Source organism: Xiphophorus hellerii, chromosome 9 (assembly GCF_003331165.1).
Source record: "Xiphophorus hellerii strain 12219 chromosome 9, Xiphophorus_hellerii-4.1, whole genome shotgun sequence".
Taxonomy (NCBI): Eukaryota; Metazoa; Chordata; class Actinopteri; order Cyprinodontiformes; family Poeciliidae; genus Xiphophorus; species Xiphophorus hellerii.
In genome coordinates this window covers 27,484,733-27,502,865 of record NC_045680.1, presented here as the reverse complement: position 1 = coordinate 27,502,865, position 18,133 = coordinate 27,484,733, and the positions used below count along the sequence as shown (strand labels likewise).

General features: G+C 39.3%; 1 protein-coding gene across 4 annotated transcripts in view; it reads right to left on the bottom strand.

The window, feature by feature from the left end:
* Positions 1 to 18,133, bottom strand: part of tbl1xr1a (TBL1X/Y related 1a) — a 50,663-nt gene that overhangs the window by 27,418 nt on the left and 5,112 nt on the right. The window contains exon 1 of one of the 4 annotated variants that reach the window (XM_032571044.1): positions 16,632 to 17,892. The exons of 2 other annotated variants lie outside the window; for them this stretch is intronic. The gene's annotated coding sequence lies outside the window, so the exon portion shown is untranslated. Of the gene's footprint in view, positions 1 to 16,631; positions 17,893 to 18,133 lie in introns of those variants that run through there. One more of the 4 variants, XM_032571042.1, reaches the window with a different exon arrangement.

Genomic DNA, 18,133 nt, shown 5'->3' with positions numbered 1-18,133 from the left:
AGCTGAAGAACAGCATAAATTCATTTCAACTGTCAAAATCATCCATCAAACTCAGTGGGCAGGGTTACTGGAAGACTCTGACGTCTGACTGCCTGCTTCAAACAGCAAGTCAAGATAATTTCTTCCAAGTTTGTTATGACTCTGGGTCAGTATTTTCACTGGAAATGTGGAAATAATGTCAATAAATTGCTGTAATTGATTTACTACAAACTCTGGGTGAGCAATTCCAGCCTCTATAGCTCTATATAGCTATGGTAATATATTAATTTCATTTTTAAAATGAAATTAATACATTTAATTGAGGCACGTCAAAATTATTTATTTAATGTTATTTCTGTATTTATCATTTTAATAAATTAATGACACTTAAATATTTATTTCATACACTGTTGTTTTGTAATTTGGCACTATTAACTCTCCATAGTAACAGAACAGGCTGATACAGAGAACGTTTGGAAATCAAAAACTTTAGCAACGATCAGCATTATCTAGAAGACATGCATGGAAACAACAGTTTTAGACAAGTTAACATAACAGTTATAATGTTGACTCGTATGCCTCAATAGTTTATCTTCACTCTTTATGATGGGTAAAACTATTATTTGTAGAAAATGTAAAAAACAAAATAAAATAAAAAAACATCGTCCCAGAAAACTCAGCGGCTGACACAGGCAGCAGCCATTGTGCCCGACTAGAAAGAAATATTGTTGCTGTCTGAAGCAGCACAGCTCAACGTCATCAAATGGAAAATCCTCACTCACTAATGGACTGACCTGAATGCTAAAATGCTTACAGTTCCAGCCAGCAGCACAGGGGTATTGAATGGTGTGACATCACATCTGATTCTACCACAAAACATATCTTCAGTCAAAATCTCTTGGATTTTATTCTCCATATTTGAAGAGTGAAAAATATGAAGCAACACTGCCCTGAGAATGCCTAAATGTCCACCAATCAGTGAAACCATGATCAAAGCCATGTAATTATTACAGACAATCTGAACATGCCGTTTTTGTCTGGCCTCCTCCCACCTTGCTTCCATGTATTCCCTGACCTGAATTCCCTCTGCACCGTCTTAGTCATTTTTTCCATTCATTCCTTCATCTTTCCCCCTCCTAGGTTTCCAGCCTTCAACAGTGTTGGCAGGCCTGCAGATAAAAGCCAGAAATACAGTTAACCACTCAGATGCCAGCGGGAGGAACTGGGTGTGGCTACAAATGCTTCTGTGTTTAAAGCTGCAGTGTACTTGGTGGAGGACACAGCCCTGGCATGCCAGGAATGAGCTTTGTAAGTAGAATAAAGCTTTAAGATACTTAGCTCCAATCAAGACATCCGTGAGATCAGCCCAACAGTGGATGCTACAGAGGCACAATGACACACTACTGAGCCATATGGAACCATTCCAGATCTTACTGGCTGTGCATTTTCATAAAGACAAGTCATGGTTTCCCCCAGTATAAAATAAGCCTGGCAGGCCAGGCTAATATAATGTGTCAGACATCAAGCAGCAACGGCGTGCAAGGCAATGTGTACAGGCGCCAGTGGTGTGATTGGTCCGCGCTTTGTGACCTATTAAAATGCATCAACTATAAACCATATTTTAGAAATAATTCTGCTTCGCCAATGAAACGCTCAGAGCAACGGAGACCCTTACAGTCCAACTTGTTAAAAAAAAATTAATAAATAAGCAATCTTTTTTTATTATTATTATAATAAAAGCAAAAACAAGCAACGCTTAGCCTGGCAAAGGCTTATAATACACTGGAGGAATCCCTGTACAAGTAAACAATATCAGCTTCATTTTACTGAAACAAAAGATGCCAACGGAAATCTGTATTCTGACTGAGGAAGCAGTGAGTCACACTACCCTGTTTCCAAGGTTCTTTTCCTGGAATGCTGTTTGGTTTAGACCAAACATGTCCTCTGCTCTGGTGTCCAAATAATTCAGGCTGACTCATTTGTCAAAAGAACGGTTTTCTGACTGCCATATTTTAATCTGGCCTTCCTGGGGGTTTTTAAAGAGCTAAGGTTTCCTCTTGTAGTCTCTTTCTGATTGTCCAGTCATGAACTTCCATATCAAGAGGAGCAAGAGACTGCTGTGTCCTGTGATAATATTTTAGGCTTTTGGGAAACTCCTAGCATCCTGCTTTCAGCATGAAGTTGCTTAGATGACCAGACCTCAGCATCAAATCCCTTATTAGAGTCATTAACTGCTACAATCTTCTTTCTGAATGAATCAGACAGTTCTCTCAATCTTACTGTGGTGTTCACTCTAACTTCATGAGGACTTGTGCCAAACTAAATGAGGTTTAAACAGACCAAAACTGGATTATGATTAGGGGTGGAAATTTTTAGGTGCTTTACAATTTGATTACCATTCAGAAGGTGACCCTGGGATTACAAATCGATTATTTATGTGGCAACACAACCCACCCCTCAATCCTAAACATACAACAATACTGCCAGTCAAAACCTTTTAGGTCAACAAAAAATATTATTTATGAGGGCAGGGCAATAAAACAATTAGAATAATTCATTGTGAAACAGGAAACCTTAATTAAAAAAAAGCAGGTCCTTCTTTAGCTACTTCATTTTCCTTGGGAATCAATAAAGTATCTCTGAGTTTAAATTCTGGTCTAGACAATCTAATTGCTGATCTGTTTGCTCCTCAACACTAGAATATCAGGGACATTTCCAGTGAGCAGTACAACTCCATTCGGTGCGGTTCGGTACGCCATATTGCTCGTCTCTACTGTGAAAGCAGCCCATACAACCACCCACCATGCATGAGGGGACAATGGTATGCTTAGGGTAGACCTACTAGTGTTGAACACAGTCCATTGGGGGACAGAAAAATGCCACTACTTGCAACATGTTGAGACATACTAGTGTGCCACATTTGTCATCGCACCTGCATGGCGTTACATTAGGCGTTTGGGTTGAACCCCTGCTGCCCAGAGAATCCAACTGGCTCTCATAAATACGCCAGATATAAAATGGTGTATCGAACCTCATCGACCCATGTTGCACCAGTCAGTGGAAACGAGGCAAAATCTTCTGTTATTCCTTTTCAAATGAAACACTGAGGCTTTGTTTGTACCGTTTTCTGTCCTAAATGGTGCAAATTAAGACTGAAAGCAACTTTGAAGTTTTAAAACTAGAGCTCCATGACGCCACCAACCTCCAGCTACTGATTACAGCAGTGTTTTGCTCTAGCCTAGCGTAGAGTGTCGGTACAGATGCCATCGGTTAATCTGCACCACAGTTGGTTCTTACAGCAATTCAAGGCTTAAAATTCTACAGCAAGTGATGACGGGCAGTAATCATGCCTTCTACCTCTAAAAGGTGTATTCAGTCCACTGGTGTTCAGCTTATGCAATTCAAATGCAGCAAAGGATTCCCAGAAGCTGAATGTGATACAAAGACAGGATTGTTTATTATTTAGCTGTCGAAGCAAGAGCCCCTACTCTGAAAAAACAATAGGCTCCTAAGTGCGACTAATTAGTTGAATCATCATTTTCTGCGCCAAGTTTGAAATTAAAGTACATCTTTTATCCATATCATCATATTTTATAAAGAAACAAAATGTAGTAAAAATCAGTGTGTGTGGGCGTGTGTGTGTGTGTGTACCAAAAGTGTTGTGTGAATGAAAGAGAAGGTTCAGGGATTTTGTAAGCAAGTCGCTACAATAATCTGAGTGGCATCATTTTTCAATGTAGTCGTCTGTGTGTGTCTGGTCAGCAAGAAGCCTACAGTCACTTCGGCCTTACACCAACTCTGCACTTTCAGACCTATGCTGAGGTGGATAAGATCAGTAGATAAGGTCAGTTTCACATGTAAGTAAGTATCGTGATCACCTAAAATTAAGAAAATCAGGTCAATTTATTAGTGCACCCACAATTTCCATAGCAACCTGTCTGCATCTAATTCGCTTGTAGCTCAGTTTCTCTTAGTGCTCATGGAATGGATTACTGCCCCTCCTCTCAGGCAGCACATTCCACCTTGTGCAGATTTTTCTTTTAAACCAGGTGATCTGAGAAAGCATGGAAACACTGTTACAAATGTGAGGAGTCTTCTTTGTCAGATGTTTGATTAGGAGACAGATTACTTGTCTGGATCAAAGAGAGATGATTAAGAAAAGAAAAAGGGACTTTTAGCACGAATCTCTAATAGAGATTTTAGGTTATCAATACTGAAACTCTTCGGGTTCAAAGGATACAAACAATCTTCTCAACATTACTCATTTATTTTAAATCAAGAAAGTTCTGCTTTCTGTATCGAAGCTCAGCTGTCAGTGATGTGCTGCCTCTGCTCGTCTTGCACCTTAGAATTAGACCATTACTGTGTGCTGTTGAGCAACCTGTTTTTGTGTATGGCTTGTTTAAACAGCTTTCAGATTCCCACTGCTTCCTGTACCATTATCCAAGGAGGGTGCCCCGCTCCACAAAAAAGATTATGGCACGTAGTGATATAAGGTTCTGTCCCTTGTCCCTACATGGTGATTCTTCTACTTTTGGCTCAGGTTGTATAGTTTACACATTGAACTAAGAGTAATATTTGCTTCGCTTGCGCGGGATCATTGCAGACTCTCAAAATCACCAACACCAAAGTTGACAAAACCAGGACAAAAACACCCGCTTTCTACTCTGTGTCACCAATGCTCACACACACCAAGTCAGGTGAGAGACAGACAGAGAGCGCATAAAGAAAAACCGTTACATGCTACATATGGCAATGGTACACGTTGAAATACTCAAAGTTGTTTGTGCTCTAACCCTGACATGCAGAAAAAAATCCAGTCCTCAGCTTTTTTGGATGACTGACGGGAAATACCGCATTTAATGAAAACACTCTGAAAGAAGATGAACTCAACTCACAAACTGCTCATATGAAATACAAGATTTAAAGACACAGTATTTGTGGAATTACAGAAACATTTATAAGTAGAATTCGCATGTTGACAACCTTTTATAAACACAAGATGGATGCACTTTGGATAACACCTTAGGATATAATCATGACCAAAAAGCAAACGGGTCTTCATTAAACCAACATCAAGCTCAAAATGGAGCACAGAATTGGAAAAACTTCAAACAGGAAAACGTCTGAGCTAATAAAGCAATAGTATGGGTATCTTTCATGCTGATTTGCAAACAGTTATGGGACGAAAATAAGTTCACCAAGGAACTGTCCTGACTGCAGTGGACAAAGACTGAGAACATGACTACACCTGCTATCAGGCTCATTCAGGGGCAAATAAAAACTCCAAGAAAAACCAAAACAAGAGTTAACCTGACTGCAGTTATCTTCTTCTGAGTTCTGACCCTCGTTTAGGATTAATTGCAGAGTTATTTCTTAGAATTTTCATCCTAAAACAAAGTAATTTCAACACTTCAGTGTAACATTGATATTTAAAAAGAAAAACGAAAACTCATGTTTTCCAAAACCACAGGTGCTTACTGAGTCCTTCTGTTTTAACTAAAATCCAAAGAATGGCTGGTTGGAGGATTTCCCAACAAAAAAGACGAGATTAAAGTAAGACGCCCTTTTGAGCCCCAGATCACAGGTCGTAGTCTATTTGTTCTCATCTCAAAACCTTGAAGTCCTCTAATTCAGCTCTTTCACCGCATTTCTAGTTTCATTCTACAACAACATGAACTGTGCTACTTTTTTCGGATTTAAAAATGGGGAAAGATTTTCCGCCACTGACTGTGAGCTGTCCCAAAAGCAGAAAACCAAGGTCTAGTATCTTTTACAGTTTAAGACAGGTTTACAAGAAATCTAAAATAACTACCTGTCAACCACTCTGAATCTGATAGGTGTCAACCAGTGTCAACCTTTGTTGACACTGTGGATCAACAAAGGTTGATCCACAACCTTTATATAATTTTATATATAAAATTATGTAAAGGTTTTTTATAATAATTTTTTTCATAATAAATTTTTTTTTTTTTATAATAATTTTTTATATAATTCCTAAAATAGAGTCTAAATCAAAACACACAAGGGAATTGTAGCAAATTTGTTTGTTTTACATATTTATACCATATCTATGAGATATAATCCCTTTGAGTGAAGCAAAGCCTTTTCAGGTACTAAAAATCTAGGACTCGGTCGGGTTGAAGTGGACTCTAAAACGGTAGAAAACCTTTCTGAATGCAACCTGACTAGAGACCGTTTCAAAAGCAGGAAGTTAGCAACAGTGCAGGACATTCTGGTCAATATATTACTCGCTGCTCTGCAGGTTAACGAAGATGGTAGTGTTGACACGGGTTTGTGTGCAGACACTAAGCAAGGAAAAGCTTAGTGTCTTCAAGGTCTGAAGTTGTTTTACAACTTTTTATCAGCTTATTGTCCCATTACCGTGGCGCTCTGCAGCTGCTGTAATTTTTAAATCTGTTATAAGTGACAAAAACTGAACTAATTGCCTTGTTTGTTTGAACATTTAATCATCAAATAGGATGGAGGAATTTGCTTAGTCCTCTCTTGCATCTTGATAGAAACCAAACTGTTTATCGATTTATATCAAGAGAGAATACTTACAAACACCAGCAATTTTCTCAGCTTTATTTTAAGCCATGTCTATAGAAATCGGGTAAGAAATAAAGGCGCTGCGATAATTTTTGTGATTCCTGCTCACCCCGCATTGGAACAGCCTGGTTTAGTGGACAGACTCACCGCGCAGTAATGATGCCTGCAGGAGCGTCGGTAGCATTAGCGGCTAACAGGCGATGTCCAAACCAGTAATGTATATGAATGAAGAAATCCTACAACTGCTCAAATCTGACACTGCTCTGTTTTTGTTTACTATTTGTGAAGAAAAAAATTGCGCTGGCCTACTTCAGAGATTTTGTGTCGATTCCTTCAGTAGTTCTTGGTGCAGCGCCCCAACAGGCGACGGGGGGAACAGGTTTTTCAGTAAGTTTTAGTCGTTTGACATAATGCAGTGTGAATGCAAACTAGAGTTCTGAAAATATACCAAATGTTGCAATTTTAGTCCCCAATCGTACTGAGTCTACCTGACTATCCGGTCTGAATGCACCCTTAGATAACCCATGAAAAGAACATGTTTACTGCTATATGCATATTAGGCCTTTAAATGGGTAGATATTTATGTTAAATGACAAATATCTGTAAATAACACTCTCACTGTGAATAAGTGCATCACTTTCATGGGGAGAACATCCCAAGTTTTAGGGAAGCAAAGAACAAACGAGACAAACCTTTGATGTATCCTTGGGCATAAAACGATAAATGTTTTATTGCTGTTAGCATAATTTGACTAAAAAAGCTAAACGACAGAGAAAGACATTCAAAACGACGCAACAAGACACTGTAGCAGGCTGAATGCGCTCCCATAGCGCATTACTTCTGACGTGGTAAGTGATTTAACCCTATCACTTTTTGTCACAACACTTGGTTTATTCCCACTGTCCGCACTAACCTTGTGAGAACTGCCTCCCAGGCTACTGCAGGTAGCAGTTCTCGTGAGGCTAGTGACTTAATTCAGTTTGGAGAGGCACAGAAATTCTTATTTAAAATTATTATATTATAATAAGGGACACTTGCAGGGAAATTAATAATAGGGAAGACGGAGGAAAACAATGGTAGAATATTGTAGTTTTCTGACCAAAACGGGCGATTTGACCGGTATGTTTTTGTCCTGTAATGATAAGCTTGTTAAAGATACTTAAAGCACTGAGGGGTCCTGACATTTTGAAAGTCTGGTACTATGTAGCCACCTCCACCTGAGCAGCCAGGCTTAACATGGAAGTGTGCATGTCTGTTGAAAAATTGACAGCCATGGTGCAAATGGCTTTCAGCAGAATGTGGCCAAGAAGAGACAAGAACTCCCAGAGGAACGGAGCATTCTGAAACATCAACCCGAAACACACTCTCTGGTCAGTGTGTGTTTATTGCTTTCATGAAACCAAAGAAAGCTGAAGAGGAGGCTGGAAAATGACAGCTAGTGTGCTTCAGTTTTACCCATGATGCACCAAATGACCATATTCTACAGAATAAGGCTAGTTTAATCGTCTGAGGTTCCCCTGCCTCTGATCACTGTTGAAACTTTGAGTTTTATGTCAGATCCACATGAATTAAATGACAGAAGCTAATTTTCTCACTGCATCTTTGATTCATTTTGTCCAGCTGTAGACTGTTACTCTGTCCAATCAGGTATTGTGTACTTGGTGCTTTTAATCAGTTTTCAGTAAATTAAATCCAAGTCTATGGAACACAAAATGTCACTAAAATCACTCTGTCCTTCTAAAATCTTTCAGAAAATCATAAAAGTGCAACGAATCATATTGAATTGTATCGTTTGCCAAGTATTGTGATATATATTATATTGTGATCAGAATATCATATATTGTATCGTATCGCTGGAGCGGTTCGCAGCCGAGTGTGACGCGGCCGGGATGAGGATCAGTGCCTCCAAATCCGAGGCCATGGTCTTGAGCCGGAAAAGGGTAGAGTGCCTTCTCCGGGTCAGGGGGGGTGTCCTGCCCCAAGTGGAGGAGTTTAAGTATCTCGGGATCTTGTTCACGAATGGGGGAAGAAGGGAGCGGGAGATCGACAGGCGGATTGGCGCAGCGTCTGCTGTCAAGCGGGCGCTGTACCGGTCCGTCGTGGTGAAGAGAGAGCTGAGCCAAAAAGCGAAGCTCTCGATTTACCGGTCGATCTACGTTCCCACCCTCATCTATGGTCATGAGCTTTGGGTCATGACCGAAAGAACGAGATCGCGGATACAAGCGGCCGAAATGGGTTTTCTCCGTAGGGTGGCTGGGCTCTCCCTTAGAGATAGGGTGAGAAGCTCAGTCATCCGGGAGGGACTCAGAGTAGAGCCGCTGCTCCTTCACATCGAGAGGAGCCAGTTGAGGTGGCTCGGGCATCTGGTCAGGATGCCTCCTAGACGCCTCCCTGGTGAGGTGTTCCGGGCACGTCCCACCGGGAGGAGGCCCCGGGGAAGACCCAGGACACGCTGGAGGGACTATGTCTCTCGGCTGGCCTGGGAACGCCTCGGGATTCCCCCGGAGGAGCTAGAAGAAGTGGCTGGGGAGAGGGAAGTCTGGGCCTCCCTTCTGAAGCTGCTACCCCCGCGACCCGACCTCGGATAAGCGGAAGAAGATGGATGGATGGATGGATGGATGGATGTATCGTATCGTGAGATTATTGTATCGCTACACCCCTACTATTGACTATTCTGGTCAAGTAATAATCAAGTAATCAAATAAGTAAATAAAAAATTAAATAAAATTTTTTTAAAAATTGCTGAAATTAAATACTGGTAAATTCTGTAATAAGAAACGGATTAATACTGGATATAATATCTGCCCATATTTATGCATAACTTACTTTTCTGTAGCTTAGACCTTAACAATAATATCTTACTTTTTAAGTCGACTTAGACAAAAAAATACACAAAAATATAGAATTTAAATCAAAATAAAAATAAAGTATAAATAAAGCAGCAGGCTCACAAAGACATTAAAAATGTCTACACTCCAGTTTTTAGTTTACATATTCATCTTCAGTCAATTAAAGATATGAACTCTCACTTTGCCTGGTCGTTTTGTGTCCATGTAAGCGACGGGATCCTTGGTACCTTTGTAAAATGTAAAACATTGTAAACGTAAAAATTGCATTAAAAAAAATTATATTTATAAAACCCATTTTATAAATAAAGTGGATTAGGTTGTACAAAACTGTCCTCCAAAATACATCAACAAATCATCAAGCTCATTTTAATTTACCATGCAATTTATTGATTAATTGCTTACTGCAACAGGCCTGACTGAGCGGGATGATCCAACATCGCCAAGCAGTCAGTACCGGAACATTAGCATGCGCAGAAAGCATCACAATAAAGAAGAAACTATAAAGGAAGAGGGGGGATTCAACCAGCCATGTCTTCATTAGGACTCACTTAATTTTACAGAATGTCTGGGAACTCAGAACTTGATATTAGCCTCACCTTGTGCAAGGTTTGCAAAATACAAACCTCGCAGAAGGTTTGTATTTTGTGCAAGGAACTAAATAAAACGGGGTAGGGTGTGATTGTTCAGAAGTTTGTGGCTGTCTTTTATGCAGAAATGCGCTCAGACAGCAATGTTGACATTTCTCTTCAAACAGCCCACTTCCACAATCTGGTTTTTGTATACATAGGAGACATTTATATGGAACTTTTGTCCACATTCACGCTTTACAAAACTGAAATCATAATTGTTTTGAATTGAAAATTAATGTTTAATCAAATCATGGCCCAAAAAACAAAATCAAAAGTTGGTAAAACATTCACACCCTTGAACTTAAGATCTCAGAACTTTAACATCTACCTGGACTGTGTGCTGAATGCACTTCTACTGAACAGTCGGAAACGTTAGACGTTTAGATTACATCCCTTGTAAAATAATGTTTCCATTAACGATTTTTTATGCGCATTTGAAGCATCACATTAGAAAAGGTTTAATGGAAACTGCAAAATTCAAAATAACTTCCTCAATTTTAATTTAAAAAAAAAGTTTTTACACTCACTTGAGGCGGTTTTTGGCTTTAGTGCGGTTATTGCGCTTAAAGAGAAATGGAATCACATTTCCCAAGTAAGTTCTCACCTATCGAACATTTACCTTTCATTATGAATCAGCTGTTTTTGCTGTTAGAATCATTAAAATTGCATTTCTTTTTCTTTGTCTCCAGACAATAAGTAACATTACCAATAATAGTTGACGAGACAGAACAATTACAAGTTGCCTGATCACAACACTGTCCTGAAAACCTATATAAAGACAATAACCTGTGAAGCAGCTCTGAGCTCAGACAGTCCCTGATGGTGACGCAAACCAATTTATCAGAAGTCTTTAAGGCACCACCACATTGTGGTGAAGGTCTCATCGTGCTGTTATCTGATATGCGGTAAACAAGCATCAAATACCATAGCTAGAGTTTCTGGTTCAAGAAAACATCAAATCCAGGTCACACTTTCCACCCCACCATCACCTCTCTTAAGACAAATGGTTTGTCTATGTTGAGAGCCAACTCTCTAGTCGTTAATAGAAAATCCCCTTATTCATCAAGTCAGATGAAGTGTCAGATAAAAATAAAAGCTAATGCAGCAGGAAGAGAAGCATAAGGTTTATATACCCACAAATCTGTTGTCTGATTTTCAAATGAAAGTCTCCCACTAAGCAGACACAACAATTTCACTGCAGGACTCTTTTTAGAAACGTCAAAAACCAAATTCAAGATTGCATGCAAACAACTCTGGTTAGAATTATTCTAAAAAGCTAACAGAGGAACAATAAAACGTTTAGTTCTAGCTCAAGTCATGTAGATGCTACTTCGATGCAAAACACTTACTAAACATTGCTGAAGCCCAACCACTTCCTCCAACAGGACAGTGCAACTCAACACACCACAAGCAACAGACAGCAACACCAACCCATCAACAAATACCAGCATTCATGAGCTCTAACTTCCTCCAACCTCTGGATGCTATTGAGGATCTGCACACTGCAGTGGAACAGTTCTGTTCATGGTTGTCGCAGCTCTGATTGTCCCAAGAACCAGACACCATGTGACACCCAAACAGGCCTGTGCAGGGTCCACAGTACAATGGTATGGAAGGGTTAGGGAAGACCTACTGGTGTAAAGGGACACAGACAGAAAAATGTCACATGCGTTACATTTGTCAAAGCAAAAGTATGACTAACTGTTAGGTGTTTGGATTAAATTAAGACAATGGGAGTGGGCCCTTGCAAAAGATTACTTTAGTAATTAAGTAATATATTAAATATTCTGACGATTGATTGAGTAACTGGAAAACGAAAATATTGTTGCATTCTGTAGTAGCTAGTAAAGCTAGTAAAATATGCTTGTAAAAATGTTATGTTATTCCTTCATCAAAAACATACCTGAAGTGTTACCATTATTCTTTCATGCATTTTTGAGAAATCCTTTAATGCAACCATTCAACCTGGGTGGACAGAGCGCTGCCTTTAAGACGCAGCTTTTCCTCAGAGCTGCAGTTTCGAAGCTTCCGAGTCCTGCTGTATCTCTCCGCTTTATAAAACTTCACTGCATTCTGACTCCTTCAGACTAGCCAGTATCAATTAAAAAACACCTGGTGGAACTGTGCATCTACAGAGTTCATTATAGGAGCAACATCTAAGTGCATAACTGGTAAAAACGCTGTTAAGGGGTTAACAGACAAGTAGGCCTGTCACGATAGCAAATTTTGCTGAACGATTAATTGTTTCAAAAATTATTGCGATAAACGATAATATTGTTTGAAGACCTTTTTACACTGAAAATGACGTAATAATGCATGCGATTTCCTGTCAAAAATAGATACACTTTATTTTCAAAAGAACACTTAACGCTGGAACTGATAAACAAAACAACCAAAAACAAAAATAAAATGGATTCTCAGTCTCCATTAACAAAAAATGTACTTGAAAAGGAACTAAACATAAAGCCAAAGTGGAAATAAATACTGCATTCAACCAAAAGAGGGCAGATTATGAAGTCTGTATATTATGTTGCCCTTCAGTAATCATTAGATTTAAATAGAGAAGATGGGCACATCGACTACCTGATGCAATAGTTCACACTACATGATTTTTTGCTGCTATTTTTCCCCTTACAACAATCTTAGAACGTTGGTCTTTCTAAGATTGTGTTGTGTGTTACGGTAGATCGTCGTTGCCGCTCCGATCTAAATCAGGGGTTTTCCCAGACTGGGCTAGTTAACTCAGCCTGTTGAATGCGACAGGTAGCCAATCAGAAAGCACGGATTGCTTTCTGAGGGGAAATTATTCGGGGAATCCCAAACAGCTGACACGACGCAACCCGAAGTCCAGCGGACATTGGAGATGATATGTGGAAACAACATTAATGTTTATTCAACATGCAAAGAATATAGAAATGACAAGGAGAGGAGTTGGAGCGAAATTGCTACCGCAGTTGATAAACCCAGCAACTTTTCAGCTGTTCGTCGTTAACATGACGTAAATAGGTTCTAATGATTTTCATTCAGTCAGGACTTTACGCTGACACTAGCCACATGCATTGCAGGTAGATTGTAGTAAAGCATTGATTAATGCCTGGTTTTAAAATTAGTTAGCTGGACTTGCAGCCATTATTTTGTGCCCATTGTTGGACACCACATGGCAGGAACGAACCCGATCGAACAGTTATACCTAGGATTTCTGTCGGCTAATGTGTGGTCTCTCAAGTTTTGAAAATGGGCCGACAATCGGCGGACAACTCTAAGATCGTGTCGTGTGCGCTGGGCTTTACACTAAGGAAATGAGGAAGGGAGGAGTCAGTGGAGAGCACCGGAGCAGAGCCCTTTTTCATTCAGTGTCATTAACAGAAAGAGAAAAAGGCCGGAAGAGACGATAATGCCGATAATTAAAATGACGTCGATAGTTTTAATTTATCGTGCGATTAATTGATTTATGGCAACAAGCCTACAGACAAGCCATGTTCTGATGACTTCCTGAACACAGAGCTACCAAAAGTGTTTCTTCAAGAGACAGAAGCCCAATTTCAAGGCATTAAATTACAAAGTCAAATTTCTTTTAAGTCATATTTCATTATACAACATTTTTATAACAAGTGAAGCTAACAGTTACTTGATGTGCTAGAAAATGGCAAATACATAATACTGTCCATTTAAACATCACTTTTGGTCTCAAGTTTAATGTATGAAAGAGATGATAAATCAACACTAATATTTGTTCATATTGGCCTATTTACCAGATAATTCTGCTGTGGTTTATACTGTCCAGTAATCTTTGGAGAAAGGAGTGTTTCCAGGTGCTGTCACACTAAAGCAAAGGGAGCTACAACCCTGCAAATATCAACACTTCACAGGAGAAAAGAAAAAGGTACAACATATTCTTCAAACTGTAGGAAGTGACCCTGCAGGTTACCACACAGACACACCACACACTAAGAATTCAGCTGTTCAGAAAACATTTAATAGAGATGCACCCATTTTAATGGTTTTCAAACTGCAGACACTTGTGTGTGCGATTTGAATGGATTTGTAAATGCCAAGTGGACCAGAAATCGTTCTAAAAGCAGGACTATAGTGCATTCTGGGTAGATACAGCCAAAACAAATGTGCATGTCCAGCACTAGAGAAACGACTTGTGGTCTTTTGCTAAAGACAAATCCTACAACCACTGAAATGTGACACTACTCCATTTGTTTAGATTTTGTGAAAAATGAAGTTGTGCTCAGTGTCTTGTTCTGAGGTTTTCTTCTTTCCTTCAGTGGTTCCTGGTGCAGCACCACCACCACAGGCGAGGAGGGGAACAAGTTTTTATCAAAGGGTTTGGTTTCAACCTTGATCCCCAATGGCACCAAGTCCACCAGACTGTCAGGTGGAAAAAACATCCAAATTCAAGCTAATTTGTGAAACTATGTGCTGTATCTCTCCGCTTTAGAAACTTCACTGCATTCTGCAGCCAAACTGAAACCAATAGAAGAGATTCTGAGAATAAAAACAGCTACTTGTGATGGTCTGGTGGGTACAACTTTTACCATTTTCTAACTTGCAGTTACATAAATTGAACACCCACACTTAAAAAAAATCTGAAATATGAAAACTCTTAATTCAGGGTTTTCATATCCTCCTTGCTATGAGCTCTGTGTTTTGCCAACATTTGCTGTCTTCATCCATCACCCCCAACTTGGCACGCTGAATGTAGCATGCCACAGTTATTCTAACAATGTGCTCTGTGTGTGCTAAAAACATGTGCACATGACAACACACACAGTCAAACAGGGGCATCAATAACATGTTACAACAAGTAGAGCCCACCATCACAAGTTCACACATAAGGGAATGTTTTCTAGACGATCATAGAGTTGCTCCACAGCTGCCATTCACACATACATTAGTCAGCAGGAGATTATTGGCTGGAATTTCATTTGGACAACTAGAAATAATACAGAGCAGAATCTGGGAGCAGGGCAGAGGATGCAGAACATGGATGCCGAGTCAGCTAGCATCGCACACTATTCTGTTTCTTTATGTGCATTAGGGCTGCAATGGTACCTGTACCGAAAATATTCATGTTCGGTACACACACGTACCAAACAAATACAGCCCAGTTCTCTACCTGGACACATCCTGAACTTATCCAGAATGTTGATGCGTGTTCTCTGTGGAGCGCTCTGAAGAGCAACATTAAGAAGTGCCACCAAAACAAAGAGAAGACTCCCCGCTGTCACTGAAACATTCAGGTTTGTCATGCAGCTGCAGAGGAGAAAGAAAGGTGGACAGAACCAGAACTTTATGTCGGCGTATTTAAATAGTGTAAATTATGTAGATCACTCTACACTGAGCTGAGTTACACACCTGGAACAGAATCAATCAGCTGAAGCCCAAATCCAGCTGCTTGCAGCAGTCAAACAAACCAAAGCGCTGCACTGCATCAGATGCAATAACACACTGGTACCGTCTTAAAGCTGCAATATGTAACTTCTATTCTAGTCAGAATCAAAGTTAGCCTTTTATCACCTGAAGAATATTTACAGGATTAAAGGACTAACATCTTAGTAAGCTCTAGAGAAACTCATCCATGCATTTATCTGTTGTAGTAAATAACTGACATTGATTACTGCAACAGTTCACAGGTCTGCCTAAACAAAAAAATAAATAAATAAATTCTCCAGCTGATCCAGAACGCTGCTGCTGACGTACCAACTTAAACCAGGAAGATAGACCACATCACCTAATTCTAAAATCCTTCACTGAGAGAATAGACTTTAAAATATGGCTGTTAGTTTATAAATCACTGACCAGCTTAGCACCACAATATATTAAAGATCTGCTGTTGTTGTAGCAACCTTCCAGAGCTTTCAGGTCTTCTGGTTCTGGTCTGTTCTACATACAGAACAAAACATGGAGAAGCAGCATTCAACTTCTATGCACCACAAATCTGGAACAAACTTCCAAGAAACTAACTTTTTCTCCTTCCTGCGTTTCCACTTTTGGGCCGAGGACCAAACTAGACAAACACAATACTTTTCATGAGTCATATTCTCTGTTAACTTTGTATTACAAAAGGACTTTGGCATTTTTGTGCTTCAACAACATTTAAGCCCAGCCACCCATACTAAATATCAATTATTCACTCAAATGCACTGATGTCACAAATGAGTCACATATTGTGTCTTTAAATAGTCAGCTGTAATTCTTATCCAAAAATGGGTTTTTTTCCATTTCTTTCCAGGAGACCGTATAAAGGTTACGGAAAGTTACATTCCAGACCAAAAACGTTCAGGAATCCATTGTGGAAACAGATTTATGTGGATAATTACTCTCAGATTGTTTCATAGCAAGTATTTGATAAAGGTATTGAACCGTCACTCCAAACGTTAAAGAAATGTGTCCAACTAGAATGGATTTTAAATCACCTGCACTGATCCAGACTCCTACCGAGTGTCCAGGGAGGACAGAATACATGACTAAAAATGGGACATCATTTTCACTATTAACGGCAGATCTGATTTTTCTTTCAGAACGATCATACTTTCTAACTTATAAATCATAATAAATGATAATAATAACATTATTTGCATAATAATTTTCTAAGCACTCAAAGATACTTTACATGAATTAAGTAAGGGAAGGCAGAGGAAGGAGAAGTGCCTTGGTCCCACCAGAATGTACTTCCTGTCACCAGCATGGCTTCCCTGGGCACACACACACACACACACCCACACAGAGAACACAGAAGGACGGCAACACACTTGGCTTTCTGCAGGTTTCACTAACTCAAATGACCACTACACTCACACCCATTTGCTGCACCCTAATGACTGATTAACACCATTTATGACTGAGGGTACCACGCCAATCTCTGTATGTTCTAGACATATAATGTCAAGTTAAAAAAAATCTTTTTAGTCTGATAATCCCACATTCTCAGCGGTATTTCCCTCCATAGTATCAACTGGTAAGACTGGTGTTTGAGCACCATGTTAAATTCACTAAATCTATGATTTCAGAGTTTGTGTGAAAAAAAAAGCTAGCCAGCAAGGGTAAACAGCTAGTTAGCCGGTAGTTGTAACCGTCTCAAGTCACAGAATATTATGATGACGTCACAACTCAAAGTTTTGGCTGACAGAAATATCCTGGGAGAAAAAAAACTACATAGAATATGGGATTAAATAGTCCTTCTGTGGCAAAATTTAAGACATGTGGTTCATGTTTCTAAACCAAACTAAATTTTTTTAATGAATTTCAGACAATTTAGGTCTTTAATTTTAGATACATGAGTTTAAGACTTTGTAAGGATGAGTGGACACAAGAGATGCTAATCTTTCAGTGTCTAGCAATGATTCGATTACAATTACCTTTCAAGTCAGAATCCAATTTTTATATTCAAAAGGTCTAGAAATTCTGTTTAAATTATGGAACTGATAAGATTAAATAAATAGAACATTCCATTCCATCTGTTTATTGCCCTCTTCAATCATCTATAAACCCATCTTTAGGGAACAATTTTGCTCCGCCGGTGAAATCCTCAGAACGGCAGAGACGCATGCAGTAAGGGGTTACTGGTGTGTTTAAAAAAAAAACTATTTTAAACTATTTTATATATATATAAACAAGCTTAGCCTGAGGCAGGAGGTAAGTAAACCAGGCTTATAATATACTGGGGAAAACCCTGATAGGTAAGGGAGATTTGTCTGTGCCAGGAGAGGTGCTCTGTTTGAAAGATGTGTTATTGAGACGTTTTCATGGACCTTTGCCCACTTTTAGCACACCCAGTGGAGGCAGAGTTGATGAATCCCTGATGCCTTAGCGCTCCAGGAGACTCAATATAGATTATGAAACTTGTTATACAACATTAGCGGATATTTCATCAGGTAAAAAAAAGGGGAAAACTAAAATAATCTGCTCTCATACTAAGTCAAACCAAGTGTTCACTTTCTTTTGTAATGAATAAAAATCTCTAACAATACCTAGAGTGTTTTCTACTTCATTCCACAACGCTGTGATGTCCTGTCAGTGACTTGTTATGCCTCCACCATTAAAAGAAAAAAATAAAAACTACACATCATACAGACTTTTAATGAACTAAATCGAAATCAGGGATTAATGATTGTT